This window comes from Pteropus medius, unplaced genomic scaffold (assembly GCF_902729225.1).
Source record: "Pteropus medius unplaced genomic scaffold, Ma_sr-lr_union100, whole genome shotgun sequence".
Lineage (NCBI taxonomy): Eukaryota > Metazoa > Chordata > Mammalia > Chiroptera > Pteropodidae > Pteropus > Pteropus medius.
The window spans coordinates 17,412,599-17,427,171 of record NW_024340849.1 but is presented as its reverse complement, the minus strand read 5'-3'; the positions used below and the strand labels follow the sequence as shown (position 1 = coordinate 17,427,171).

At 40.4% G+C, this 14,573-nt stretch overlaps 1 pseudogene; it reads right to left on the bottom strand.

Moving 5' to 3' along the window:
- Window positions 1–13,513: 13,513 nt before the first annotated feature.
- LOC120591339 (uncharacterized) lies at window positions 13,514–13,632 on the bottom strand (annotated as a pseudogene).
- Between the last annotated feature and the right edge of the window lie 941 nt (window positions 13,633–14,573).

The following is a 14,573-nucleotide window of genomic DNA, read 5'->3' as shown; positions in this document are numbered from 1 at the left end:
GGATTCCCCCTCCCCAGACTTTGAATAGTTGCTAATGAAGCATGGGAGGGGGCAGTGGAGAATCCATTTTCCCAGCAGAGGCAATGGCAGAAGCAACTCCAGGTCTGAGGACAGTGGCAGGGCAGTGAAATGTAGCATCAGTGCTCTCCAGCTCTAGCAGGGTGAATAAAGTCAGTCATAAGTAGGATGACAGTACATCCTAGTTTGCCTGGGACAGTCCCAGTTTATGCCTGTTTTTTGTAATTATTGAAAGCATCCCCCTTTGCTTCCAGAATTGTTCTAGTTAAATAGTAACCATTTAATAATTGTTAAATTATTAATTTTAATAATATGATCATCTCGGTCATAAGTTAAATCTCTTATATCATCACCCTCCTCTCAGATTGTTCCCTTCAACCATCTTGCTTTGAAATTAGGCTCTTTTCTGAGAACACTTCTTATTTGCATCTCTCTCCAATGATGACCTTCTTACCTTCTACGATCCTCATTTTTTGGGGCCTGGAAAGGAAGATATGTCTTTCCCATCATCCTTGCTTCTTAATACTACTACTAAATCATTCCTTATTTATCCATGACCCTCCAGACCCAATGGAAATGATGTCATCTGACTGTATGTCTACGTTGTGGTCAACCACAGACCCTTTGTTCCTTGATGATTTTAATCCTTGATACTGTCTCAATCTTCAACCCTCTTCCTGTCAATATTCTAGATGATTTCAACATCTAAATAGATTGTCCTTCTTCTACTGCCCCTTGATTCCTTCAAAGATCTCATCTCACCCCCCACCAAGCCACCCATTCCTGCAATCATGCCCATGACCTTGTTTTACTAATAACTGTTTTCCATTTTCAAGCATTCTGCTCTCCAACTATTGCATACTATTTTTCCAGTTCACTCTTCCTAGGATCCTACTCCAACATCTTTTTGACTCCACTAAGACCTCCAATGTAATAACCATATCACTTTCTTACCATCTATTGCCCTCCTCATGACCTCATTTATTGTCTTTCTGGGCTTGAATCCCGTGTGTCATTGTTATCACCGTTCCCTTGTGTACACCATTGACCGCCTTTATCCTTCTCCCTCTGACATCCTTGCCTGGCAAAACCTTCACCCTGATTCTATCCAATGGCAAACTTGAGATTAAGTGAGAGGAAACCTCACAATCATGCTGTGACAGAAACTGCTAATTTTCTACTCTTGAAACTTTTTTTCCTTTTTTTCCCCCATGAATTTTACCTGGATTCATGGCTGCATGGAAAAAAACTTCTGCCCATTGCTAGATAAGCAGAAGTGTTTTATGCAATTTTAGGGAAATGTTCTTAAAGGAAGAGTATGTGTATGTGTGAACTCCTTTAACTTTTTTTCCTTCCACTTGACTGAAACATGGTTGTGAAAGCTGGAGCCTGAATAGCATCTTGGACAATGTGGCGGCATGTTAAGGATGTAGAGTTTGTGTCATAATGATCATAATGTAATGTAGGCCAATACCTCCTATCTCTGAACTCCATGAAAGAGAGAAATGAGCTTCTATTTTTGTGTGGTAGAGGAGTAAGGACTCCTAAAGATATCCATTCCCTAATCCCCCATATCTACAAATATGTTCCTTTACATTGGCAAAAGGGACTTTGCAGATATAATTAAATTAAGGGCCTTGAGCTGGTGAGAGGATCCTGGATTACTCAAGCAGGTCCAATCTAATCACATGAATCCTTAAAATCTGAGAATCTTTCTCGGCTGTATCAGCTGCAGAGAAAGTGTGAAGATGGAAGGTCAGAGAGACACAATGTTTCTGGCTTTGACAATGGAGGAAGAGGCCACGAGACAAGAAATGCAGGAGGCTTATAAAAGCTGGAAAAGGCAAGAAAATGGATTCTCCTTTAGAGCCCCGGAAAGGAAAGCAAGCCCATCAACGCCTGGATTTTAATCTTTAAGACCCATTTTGGACTTTTGACCTACAGAACTGTAAGATAACACATTTGTGTTGTTTTAAGCCGCTAAGTTTGCGCTAATTTGTAATGTCAGTGATAGAAAAAACTAGCACACTTGGTTAATACGTTGTTTTGTGTTTTCATGTTACTCAAAACTCTAATCTCAAATAATATACACGCAAATGGTATTAATTGAATACGAGGCCACCATCCTCAAGTGGGTTCTCGGAACTACTGAGACATCCTAACTCATTTCCCTAATTAATTCATACTTCCACCCTTCCAAATGTCATCTCTCACCTCTCCTCCATTCTTCGAACCTCTTACATCCCCTCCTCGTAACTTACCCTCAGTTAGATGGCCTTGCCGCTTCTTTCATTTAGGAAACAGAGGCAACCAAAGGGCAAGCTCTTTATGTTCCTACAACCAGATGTACCAACCAACTCATATTTTACCCATTTTCTGAGCCCGCTTTCCCTCATTCAAGGGTTCACTATGTGCTCTCTTAGTGCAGACCTTCACCCCTCCTCAAAGATTGCCCCTTCAATTATACCTTCCTCATCCAGCATCATCCCCGTTTTCTCTCTGTTAGGTCACTCCTGCCCTTGTTTTGCTATGTTTTCTGGTTTGACCTGGTAAGGCAGAAACGTTAGAAGTTTGTGTGTTTGTGCACGTGCATGCATGTGCAGAGGAGACCTATCTATGGATCTTCATATTTACTCGCTGAGGCCTTAACTAAACAAATCAGTTCATAACTACAGATATTATATGTAATCTATAAAATGAACATGTACTTGGAAAGGACTGATGAGGTTACAAAGTAATGTGAGTGCTCACCACGAGAAGTTTGAGTGCTTAACCCAGAGAAGTTCTGATGTAAGACACCTTTACTCCTTATCTTCATAGCTACATCCGTGTCTGTCAGCCTACGTAACCAATTTGGGGCTGAAAAATAGTTAAATCACCGAAGAACAATCTCTGTCTTCGAATTCCTCTGGGGACATCACTCACGAAACGCCAGAGGATAAAAGGTGCAGCAGGAGGAGGTGGTCCGACATGAATGGATAGGATTTGAGGGTAACAGTGTTCCCCCAAAGGGTCAAGGCTTCTCTTATCCAACTCTGAGGGGGACCAGTGCTAAACAGTGGGTGATTTTAGTTGAAGCGTTGTGGTTTGGCTAAAACTGTCTTTCGGCGTAGGCTGGAATCCGGCTTTGTCAGAAGTTGCCATTGGTTCTCCAAAGTGGCTGCACCATTTTACATTCCCACAAGCGACGTAAGAGAGTCCCACTTATCCCACATCCTTGCCGATGCTCGTATTGTCAGCCTTTATAATTTGTAGCCATTCTGGTGGATATGTTGTGGTATCTAACTGTGGTTTTAATTTGCATTTCCCCGATGAGCAATTATACTGAGTGTCTTTTTATAGGTTTATTGGTCGTTTGCATATCTTCTTTTACAACGTGCCTGTTAAAGTCTTTTGTCTATTTTTATTGGGTGTTTGTCTCACTATTATGGATTTATAGGAGTTCTTTATATATTCTGGATACAAATCCTTTGTTGCATATAAGCCAGGATTCCTTCTGAATACCAATAACAGAACTTGACTAGTGATGACTTAATAACAACAACGGTGATCTGATAAAATGAAAAGTCTGGAGTCAGGTGGTCCACGGCTTACTAAGCAGATCTGTCATCTTAGCAGTTCGGCTTTTCATGCTTGTACTAGTAGCCTCCAGGTTGCAAGATGAAGTTCATTGCTTCAGGCACTGTGCCTGCATTCAAGGGCAGGAAGCTGTGGGGTAACCAAGGAGACAATGTGAAGAGGTCCTAGTATGATAAAAATTACTTCTCAGAAATGCTCTCAATTTCCCTTTTATTTCTGATTGGCCAGAATTAGGTATCCTGCACACACACTAGTGACAGGAAGGCTGGGAGAATGGACATTAGACAGTGGCGTACTATACTATAGTCATGATTGGATTAGGCAGTCATGATTCATACCCTAGGGTGGGGCACACTGCATGAACACAGGTGCTGTTAGGTAGAAGAGAGGAACAGCTGCTGGATAGGTACCTAACACGTCAATATTGAGATCCCCAAAGCTGTATGTTTTTTCTCTGCTGCAGTGAGGAATCCTTGGAAAATTCTGAGAGGTCTTGGTAAACTTATTGACAACATAGAGATATCAGAAAAAATTGTTAGAAAGTCAAGTTCTTTGACTAAAATGCAAAATACAAACTCCCATGAAATATTTTATCTCAGAGAAGCCCGACTGGCTTGAAGAGTTGAATCAGACTGTGAGCTGTAATCACATTTTATTGCTGCAAAAGAAGGTAAGATTCATAGTTCACGTGGGGCAAGGCTAGATGATGCCCAATAGCAGTACTGAAGACAAGTGGGGGCTGAGGGTCCCTACCTTTGTCTAGGTCTTCTGCAAAAGTAGAGTGTGAGGTAAGGACATTTTAGGAAGTGGATTTGGGAAGTGATCCCAGGAAACAGGAGTGAGGGACTGGGGAGAGGGAAACGGAGTGGGGAAGGCAATGCAAAAGCACGTTAAGAGTTGGTCATTTCTGTGAGTTGCTGGCTCTTGATTGTGCTGGGAGCCTCGGAGGCGCTGTATAGAATCCATGGCAGAATTATTCTCCAAGTGTGGCACTCGAAGCAGCTGACTGGCATCACCTTGACTGTGTTATACATGCAAGTTCAAGACTCCCAACTTGACCTCCAGAATCAGAACGTCTGATGGGGAAGGAGTCAGGATACTATATTTTAACAAACTCTTCAGATAATTGTTATGCATGTTCACATTTGAGAACCAGAGGGAGCAATTACCAGTCAACTCACATCCTCCAGTGGTCAAACCATGTGGGGTTAACTTCCTTTTACCTTCAGATTGCTCTGCATAAGTATGACCCTTGCCACCTTTCAGAGAAGCCCATGGTGCAAAGCGAGAAGTTTTCAGTGCAGCCGAGGCCGTGCCTGTTCACGAATGCTCACAAAATGCTGGTGTCCGCCACTGCTGGCGCAAATGGACGGCCAAAAGGATGTGGCACAAGAGATGCCTGAGCCATAAGAGGAGAACAGGAATAGGCCAGTTTAGATCATGACAGCTCCTTCAATACCCGAACTTCATGGAGGAGGTCAGAAAATCACTTTCTAAAGCATCAAGTTCTTTATAAAGGGCCTTAAGCTCTCAGAAGGAAATACACTGTAGAATAGCACAGGACTTTAGTGTACAGGAGACATTAACAAGGTACCTGAATCAGGAGCTATTTATGCTGCAGTATATCCTTGAGGCAGGTGAGGGTGTTTCCGTCTGTTGAAAGTGGCCTCAGTGATGTCTTCCTGTTGGGATCAAGTTAAAGAGAATGGATTTTTCACTTCATTGGGGAAGAGCTTCTAAACATAGCATATTCATCAACATTTTCTCCATTTCTTTGGGAACATAAACCTGTGCAGTTTTCCATCTCTATTTTCTTTTCTGTCACCCCGGGAAAATGTCTACTTCTTTGCCAGACATTGCTTTTCTTCTAGTTTTCTCCTTTCACCTTCGATCCTAAAAAAAAATGTCACTGGCGGTCACGATCTGATTTGAATTATCTGAAAAAAAGGAGAAAAAAAAAACATCCCGTTGAGACTAGAATTAATTTGGGTTGGTGGGGCAGAGATGATTAACTTGTAAGGAGATTTATGCTACAAGTCCTTCGGAACAGATATTCGATTCGACAGAAAACATTCCAGGTTTTTATTCAGAGCTATCATTAGGCTGGAGAGGTAATAACGTGAGCTGCAGAGATTGAGAGAGAGAACATATTTGTAGGCTTTTTCTGCAGTGGGCGGGAGGTACTGTAAAGCTCAAATGAAAAAGGTACAGCCACTGTACAGAGATTTCTCCCAAGGAAAAAAACAGTCAGCGTTTCCCTTATTTTCTTCACTTTAAGATCCCCATTCCACTGCATATCGACTTGTCACCAAGTGTATCTGGTGATGACACTTAGTGCATTCCTGTTGCTGGGGACTGAAAGTTTTCACTACAGAGGTGGTGACTTAGGGTCTGAGAAAAAGTGATAGTGCTTTGCTAGCTTCCTTTGAAAGAAGACGTGGTAGGATTCCAGGAAGAAATAATTCTCCATTGGAGGGAAACTATTAGACTCATCTTCCTAAAATGTACCTTATATCATCTTCCTACTCAGTTCTAGAACCTACAGTGCATCTCTAATAGAATAGCCCAGTCACCAGCCTGGGCCTCTGCCCTCAGTGTCTAGGCAAAATTAATCCCCAACTTTGCAGATCGTCAGGCCCCAAGGATGCCCATAGCCTGTGAGTGACATGCAGGATGGAATTGTTAAATCAGACTCCTAGCAATCAAGATCTTACTCTGTATCCAGTTTTACTAATTCAATTCCAGGATACAGGCAATCAATGGGCAAAAGAGCTCTGGGACCTCGAGGGTAGCTCCGTGGGTCTTTTGTTTCCTTGTTAGAGAAGTGTCTTTGGCTCAGAGTAGACAAGGTCTCTCAGGGAGATTGACAGGGGTCCTCCCACAGCGGCATCTTCATCTTACACCCAGAGGATGGTACAGCCCAAGTGCCTTCCTCTAGGCGCCAGGCCTTGCACACCTGGGTTCCACTTACTGTTGGTGATTTTGAGCCTGGCATCGTGCTGAGGGCATTTCAGAGATGGAAACTCTTTCTCCTAGCTTCGTTGTCCTGAGTTTCAACTCCCCTTTGGGATGCTCTTCCGTGCATTACTGTTTCCCTTCTCTCACTGGCTGCTAGGAAGTGGGCAGTATCTCTTTAGACTTATAGTCAGAGCAGAGATGGATCTCATTCTTTTTGTTCCTTTCATTACAACTGAGGCAAGCCAGTTTTGAAAAAGGACCATTCACTTACAAAGAAAACAAACAGGCACCTACAGGGAAGATACTAGAAACAAGACTATATGTTTGAAATATGCAGATTTCTGAAATTACCTTTTCGACTTCACTCTCAGCCCCATCGTCTCTTTTACCTCCCCAGCCCTATCCTAGGGAACGAGAGTTCGCAGTTTCTCCCCGGTTCCTACTTGCCCCCATATTCATGGTTCCATTGAATAGCCCACAGGTCTAACAGTGTAGATCTCACTGCCTGGACCCCTCGATGTCTCACAGTCAAGGAAGCAGAGAGTCTCCCCACCTCCTGTTGTTTGTCTGGGGCTGTGGGGCCCACCAGGGAGTCTTCTAAGGAGCTGTTTGTCTTCTTGCCCTATTGACTGGCAAACCTGCTGAGAACGAAGTGATAAATGGACTCAACATTTCACTGCCATCCTTCCTGTACACTGGGACTCCCTTGGAACCTCAAAGAGGCCCAACAATTTTAGGCTACCATGAAAATAAAAGTACTGTCCGAACACCGAGAGCTTCGGCGGAAGAGACTTTATCTGGGAATCTAAAACGTTACTATCTCTGAGCAGTAAAATTACTCTAAAAAAATGTAAAACTGATTTTCTCTAGTTTAAATCATAACAGTGTCATAATTCAAGATTCATGTTACAGCACAGTTCTCTCAGGCTGTGTTTGATCAGTCAGATTCCACAGTTGTTTAATCTGACAGCTGCTCTGGCAGGGAAATTCTCTTTTTGAATAATAATTGTGAAAATATAAATTATCCTTCTTAGTCCTTGATCCTACACAGAATGTAAATTACAAAACTGAATTGGATCTCAGCTCTGTTTGGTCTCAAGTTTGGTTTAAACTTTAGTCAAATTAAAAAGTGCTACCAAAAGAGACCACCACTACTAGCAGTAATAATTAACAAGCACCCCAGATAATTCTGAGAGAGTTAACGTATTATCTTAACAATCACTTACTCTCCAGTGTCAATTAATATATTTTACCCTTTCCTTAGAGTACAGTGTGTTTGAAGGAAGAGAGAGAGAGAGAGGACAGTGACACATAAAGGACTGAAGGACATTACGTCTGATAGTATCTTCACAGGTTATCATGATTTCTTTAATTTGCAATTATATCGCAAATGAAAATTGCATGCCCTCCCCCCGCCCCCCGCCCAAATGTTACTGATGTAGCTTTAACACTTCTCTCTCTCCCCCTTAGTGGGTTCAGAAAGCAGCTTTTCCCCTTGTTAATTCATGACAGAGAGTGATAAAGAAGTAAATTCAGTTTGCTTTCCAGCATATCAGCCTGGGAATAAGGTTTCTAGCAATGCATTGCTTTTACTTAGATTCTAGCAGATCAAAAAATTTTGCAGGTCTCATGGATTTCAATAGTACATTATTTTGATGTTGAGCATTTCCTGTGAATATTTGAGGAGGAGTCAGGTCTTGGAGACCTGCAGCATGGCCTGCCATGGGGATGTGCAGGGGCAGATAGAAGCTCAGACACACCGGAACACAGACCATATTGGAAGATAAATCAGCAGGTTAGTTTTGTGAACATGTACCCCTCCCAGGGGGAGCAAACAGTGCTGAATACTCTCCCATATTACCATTTACCAGTGACTAAAAGCCAAGCAGGCTTCCTTTAGGAGTGTGATCCTCAGGATCATTTAGAGACCTTGGCTAGAAGTTAGGTCAGGTCCTCAGTCCTAGTTCATGAATCAACTTGAAAAACTCCCTGCCCTTGCCTGAGCCCAAGGCGGTATTTTGTTTTCTGGGTTTCCCCCGCTCCCCATCAAATAAATGAGGAAGCTGGACTATTTCAACATTTTCTAACTAGATCATCCTTTTCCAAAGAGTGTTACACTTGAAGAGTTATTAGGTGTTACAAGAAAAAAGCCTTCTGTGGTTAAATGTTTGGGAAATGGTGCATGAAACAATGTTAACAGTTTTCTTTACCAAAGAATCGCTAGTCTCTATTAGACAGGTGTGCTTCTGACCCTCTGATAAGGGAGTTAAAATGATGCTTTCCCCAAATTTACTTAAAAAATTTTTTTTGAGAAGTGTCTTATGACATCGTGTTCACCAAAGTTCCTTCGGCTTCACGAATCCCCTTGTAAAACAATGCACTGATGGCGTAGAAGGGTTGTAATGTCCATCAAACCCAATGCCCTTCAGGACCCCAAAAAAGAGCCACGTTCTCTGGGAAGTCATTCTGGATTTCTCTCTTTCCCAACGAAAATTGTCTACTTGCTTCCATAGAGAGAATGTTTTCTATGACTAACCCAAAAGGGAATTATTAAGGAGAGTTCTTCTGAAAAATTTGATGCAAGTTTCCTTAATTTTTATTGACTCCTCCACCTCCACATAATGACTTTCTCCTCTATTTCCTGAAATACAGTCTTCTATAGAAGTTAATGCATGAAAATCCAAACACACAAACCATTAACAAATGACAGGAAAGCTATTCACGTAATAGGAGAATTCTTCACTTTACAGATGATTCTTCCCAGTGTCTATTTTAAAGAGAAAGCTGGAGATACTGAAGGAAACTCCATGGTATCACAATTTTCTCTAAGTTCTGCAGTGTTTATTAGCCTTTTAGTAACCTTAATTTTTAAAAGTCTTTTTTTAGGTGTCTGTTTCGCTTCACGTGAAGACGGAGGCCTTGGTTTCCTTCTCTCACCCTGCTGAACCCAGCGGGTTGATGTAGCATATCTAGCCTTAGAAGCAACCCGCCTCTTTTCTCACAGTGGCTGGCCTGCTCCCAAGACTCTTTTGCTGGTCAAGGAAGACTTGCCCAGCACCTGGCAACCACTTTTGAATGGCAGACAGGCTCGTAGATAAAAACTTCTTATTCATTTTCTCAGTGTTTCTTGCATCTTGGAGACTTATTTATTTGCAGAGATTATCATCCTTCACTGAAAATAAATATTTGGATATTATTATTATTATTATTTTTTTTATCACGCATCTGAAACATAAGTTCTGTTTTGCCAGCTGTCCAAGTTTCTAAGACTCCCCCTAATTTGGGAAAATGGTTTCTATTTCAGACAGCTGCAATGAATCAAGATATACACAAACTTGATTTTAAAGGTGGTTCCTGCTTTCTTAACCCAATCATGAAGACAGAGGAACAGTCGGATGGTTAATATGTTGGTGGAAAGCATTAGCTTGCTAGTAAAGATGATTTGCCACTTCAGGCGTAGTGAGGCCACTTAAACACTTCTCTTTGTTAGTCAGTGGACTGAGCATTTTTATCCTTATCATGAGCAATTAGTTCAAAGAGAATCTCGGCTCTAAATGAAGATGCCCTTTCAGGACAAGGTAGCTCTCACTGGGTTACTAGACACTGATTTCTAGACCTAACCAGCAGCCTGGTTTATGTGTCGCTGGAAGACTATTACCTCTCAGCTATTTCTTCAGTTCCTCAGTAAGTAGAATTTGATATTCTTGATCACTCTTTTTTTGGAGGGTGGATGGGTATGCAATGCCCATTCATAAATTCAAGATAGGAGTAACCGCTCTATTGACTAATCAATCAGTGGTCATGTATTCATGCCTTTATATATTGCTTTTATTGAGGTATAATTTACAAGCAAAAATTCACAGATATTTAAGTGTACGATTCAATGAGTTTTGATACATATGCGCATTTATGTAATCGTAACCCCACTCAGCACACAGAACATTCCCCTCACCACGTCACCATTCCTTGTGCTTCTGTCCAGTCAAATAGCCTGCTTCCTTCCATTCTTACATGGGAAGCATAACGTTCCCACCGACTGTTCTTAATCATATCGCATCAGGTTCATTGTGCTTGTCCTGAACACCTTATACATAGAATAATGCAGTATGTATACTCTTGTGTCCGGCTTCTTCACTTAGCATTGTTTTTGATATTTATCCAAATCGTCGACTGCACCAATAGTTAATTGTTTTTCATTTTATTAATATACAATTTATTTTTTTATTTCTCTGTCGTGAGACATTTGGATTATTCTCAGTTCGGAGTTATGAATAAAACTGCTATCAACATTCTTGCACAAGTTTTTCTTGAAATATGTGTCCTGTCTAAGAAATTTTTGCTTATCCCCAGATCGTAAAATTGTTTCCTTTTTTTAATGAAGATTTATTGTTTTTCTTTTATGTTTGTGTCTATGAGTTATGTTATATTAAAATATATGTATAATGTGAGGTAGGGATCAAAGTCAACTTTTCCCCCCTATTGTTATCTAGTGGTTCTAACTGCATCTGCTGAAAAAAACCCCTCTTTTCCCCTCTCTTTGAATCTTGGCATCATCTGTTGAAAATCAACCAGCCGATATGTGTAGATCTGTTTCAAGACTTTCTATTTATTTCCATTGGTCTCCGTACTTACACCAATAGCATATTATCTCAATGACTGTAGCTGTAGAACAAGTATCAAAATTATGTAGTGAGCATTTTTTAAATCTTTAGGTAACACTAATGCATTTATGGACCTCTTTACAGTAGAGAGGTCTAGTGTCCTAGATGATAACTTGATTTTATGTTAGATGATCACTTGGATTTCAGAAAGCTTTCAGGTAATGTACCCCAAATAGAGAGGTGTCTATGCTACTCCATAAAAACTTTACTACACTTTACCAACAGTAGTAAATGAATTTCTTATGACTCTGTTGACATTTCTGCCTTTACAGTAAAGGCGGTTTTGAGTAGTAACTCTGACCGTGTTAAACAGCAACCTTGGGGGTATAGTAATTGATGAATTTAATTTGATTTCGTTTTGGTCCCCGGCATCACTTTCCTCACACTTGGGTGCCCCAAATATCTCCTCTTTTCACTTTTCTTCTTTGCTATTTTTCAACGCTTCATTTTCTTCTTCTTCTTCTTTTCTCTTTTAAAGGTATGCTACAAATAAAGATTGACCTTAAAGTAAGTAGGTGGTCTCTTTTTCCCTTTGTCAGTGGTCGGTTGAGATACGGGAGTGTGGCACACCTCTCGACAGTGAGAGTTCATGGGGATTGAACTTTGGAATGGCTGTAAAAGATTTTCTGGGGGTTGGGGACAAGGTAACAGTTTCTCTCCTGCTGGCGTTGCTGCTGCATGTTGTGATGTTGGGTGTGATATCTGGAACTGTTGCCGCTATCTCCTGACCATGAAGAGAGCCACAGCTGACTTGTCGAATTCAGCAGAGTGGAGAAAAGGAAGAAATCTGAATCCTCAAAGAAGTGAGGGAGCTAACAATAATCTCCTAATCTATCCCCAATCTCAGTTATGGGATTTAATAAATTTTGTTTATCGTTTAAACCATTTTAGTTAGGTTTTCTGTTACTTGCTCGTGAAAGCATGCTATCTGTTAAAACCATATTGTATTTTAGCAGCTCTTTGATGTGCTAAGAACTCATACTGAGAAAATTAAATAAACAAGGCATTAACTTAAGAACCAAAGTATAAGCAAGGGCATAATTTATTGATGAAATTTAATCATTGGAATATATGATTCTAAAAGGAAGAAATGCTTACCTTCATAAAGTATGAAAAAATTGGATGAACTTGATATTGCTAAGTCTTGAGATACAGCTACCTATGACTCAGGTAATGATAGATGAATTCAGTAGGATATTGGGAGCAGGAGAAGTAAAACCAACTGTAGATTTTTAAAAAAATTTTTAAAAATCTACAGTTGTAGAATATACTCATACATTCCCCCTACTTAAAGAACCATTGGGCTTTAGAGACTTGATTAAGGCCTCAGTTTGTAAGACAGGTCAATTGGCTTAGCTAAGAAGGCTGAGAGCAAGACAAGACAATAGAGCTCCAGAGTTTCTGAGGAGAATAGGCTTCAGGACTACAGGCAGGTTGGGACTTGTAGCTGATTTTGCAAAAAAACTTTTCCTCTCAGTTGTCCATATCAAAGAATAAAGTGGCTATGCTGTTAATTACCTCCTTTGGTACAGTGACTAAGGCCAGACTAGTTTTTCTGCCTTGGCTTGAGAAAACCCACCTTTATTAAAAGCAAGCCAACTTCAAATTCTATAGCTGCTTTATTTTTGAAATGAAGTCATTATTTCAAGTCAAAAGTACATAAAGAATTTCTGGAGACTTTGCAAGGCAGAGAAATTCAATTCTGGTTGGTGTGAAATTGCAGGTAGTCTTTCAGTTTTCAATTTCATCAGAGGTGATGATCCATAATTTTGAACTTCTGATGCTGAAAATTGAACTGAAAATGAGACTCTTATGTAGTTAACCATGGCCACTTTATTGTCATGATTATTATTACTGGGTTATCTCGTCCATGTTGAAGGAGGATGAGAGACCAAGTCTTTGCCTTCGAGGTATTCAACCACAATCCCAGGAAATACCTTTTTCTGAACAGCTCGTGCCTGGTGGGGAATGGAATCATCCACTGGCTAGAGTCATAGTCTTTTCCATTTCAAGCAAAGGGTCCTTTTTGCTGAATTTCTACATTTTAAAAATTGTCACAATAGGAAGGGGTCAACATGCCTGTCATAGAGAAGATAGGTGCATGGAGTTCACGTACTGGATTGCCTGGGTTCCTTCTAACCATCGTACATAGACATTGTCGTGCGTTATTTTATTTTATTATCTATCTATCTACCTATCTATCTATTTATTTATTTTTAGGCGAGGCAACCCTTGGTTGACCTCACAGATTACAAGGACCACGTCAGCTTACAATCTCTTATTTTTTATTTTTTTTATGCCTACAGCACCTGGTCTTCCTAGGTGGTCTCCCATCCAAGTACTAACCAGGCCTGACCCTGCTTAGCTTCCGAGATCAGACAGGATCGAGTTTGTTCAAGGTGGCATGGCCATAGACGACATGGTTGTGAGTTAATTGGGGGACCTGTTGTTCTTATTAACATGTTAACATGATACTTTTCTTAGTTGACATACATTGACATATTTGCAGGGGTCTCTGGAAAAATAATCTCAACAAGTATTCACAACTCATGTCTACCCTAGCATGGGATGAATTGAGTTTTTTTGTTTGTTTTTCTTTTTTTTTTTAGAGTAACGTATCTTTAGCTCATCTGAAAATTGTAGACTAAGGAAAAAGACCCCCAATAATATTTTCCATTTAAATTTAACACTGAACACTGAAGAGTACTTACTATCTTTGCATTGTCAAGTTTATTCTGTGTGTGTGTGTGTGTGTGTGTGTGTGTGTGTGTGTGTGTGTGTGTGTGTGTAGGATTAGCCTCCAGAATAAAGTTTTTTTCTATCATCTTTGAGCATATTTTTTAACTTGAAAAAAAAATACTATCAGCTTTACAAAAAATTCAGGCCTACATCACAGAAAATTGTACAAAAAATTCAATCCTATATGTGGGCCATAATTGTACAAAATTGTATAAACGTGTACCAAAGGATTTAGTCCTATATGTGGGTCATACTGAAGTAGATGCTCAGAGCCCGTTCATGTCATTTCTGCATCATTAGGGGAATAAGAAGTTAACTTATGCTGCATATTGATATTATTGAATGATAAGTAACTTTTTGCCCTTATTGTTAATTTGAAGCACTTCTGACCTGACTACTACATATGAAAGGAAATAGGAACTGTTATTCAGTATTATCATTTGACAGAGGTAGAAATCTTGAAGCCCTGGCACTATGGCCTTTTCCTTTCTTCACTTTTGGGAAAATACTTGGCTTGTTTTTTTGTACTCATCAATATAAAGGGAGGAAATGCAAGTGGAGAAACCAAGAGATCAGGCCAGTGTTACAGGGAGTGAGGACGAGGAAAGGTGGGAGGGG